Raw genomic sequence first — 1,059 nt, forward strand, 5'->3', positions numbered from 1 at the left:
GCCTGGGAGTGTCTCAGTTCTTGGTATCAATGCATTTTGTTTCCTCCTACACAGTAGGGATTTATTTCCTGTCTCACAAGACAGAAAGACCCTGCCCAAGTTCATTCCATCTGGAATGAACAAATCTAGCTTCTGTAAAAAAAGTGTTTCTAACATGCTGAATGGAAACATAGATGCAACTCCCTTAGTTGAAGGCAGCCACACTAGAGCTGTTTCACAGAGACATTTCTACTTTGTTTTAAAGGCAGTCTTGGAGGGGGAGGATCCAAGATGGCCGACTAGGAACAGCTCAGGATTGCGGCTCCCAGTGAAAGCGCAGATGGTGAGTGAATGCTCCATTTCCAGATGGATTTTTATTGCCCACAGATGAGGAGATTCCCAGGCGGAGGAGCCCCATGGGTCAACAGCGCGGCTGTTTTGGCCGGCGAGGCTGTTTTGATTGGCGCAGCTGCTTTGCTGGCGCCCTGGTGCGGCGGTTCTCCATACAAAATACACTGGTCTGGGTGCTCTTTTAGCTGGCGATTGGAGCCCCAGGAAGGTACAGTCGCCCATTCATCTGATTAAAAAGGGGACTGAAACAGGGAGCCAGGCCAGGAGATTCCCAGGCAAAAAAACCACCAAAATCTCAGCACTGCTGTTTGAGCCGGCACAGTGAGTCGCAGCACAGGAATTCACACAGATCCCAGCGCCTTTTCAACAGATGACTGAAATACCTGGGAGAGAGTCAACCGTTCAACTAAAAAAAAAAAAAAAAAAGGCTCAGAGTCAGGGAGCCAGGTGATCAGGCTCGCCTGGTTCCACTCCCCCTCACAAACACAAAAAAACAACAATTGGAAATGCTCTGGGTTGAGAGTTTCACAGCAACCACAGCTGAATCTGGGACGGTCCAGCTCTGTGGGGCAGGGGCGTCTGCCATTACCAAGGAACTCCACCACTAGGAGGTAGTCTGCCATTGCTGAGGCAGCCTGCCATTGCCAAAGCAACCCACCATTGCAGAGGCAACCTGCCATTACAGAGAGAGTCCGCCATTACAGAGGCAGGCTACCATTGCCGAGGCAG

This window comes from Cebus imitator, unplaced genomic scaffold (genome assembly GCF_001604975.1).
Source record: "Cebus imitator isolate Cc_AM_T3 unplaced genomic scaffold, Cebus_imitator-1.0 Scaffold324, whole genome shotgun sequence".
In the NCBI taxonomy this organism is placed as follows: Eukaryota; Metazoa; Chordata; class Mammalia; order Primates; family Cebidae; genus Cebus; species Cebus imitator.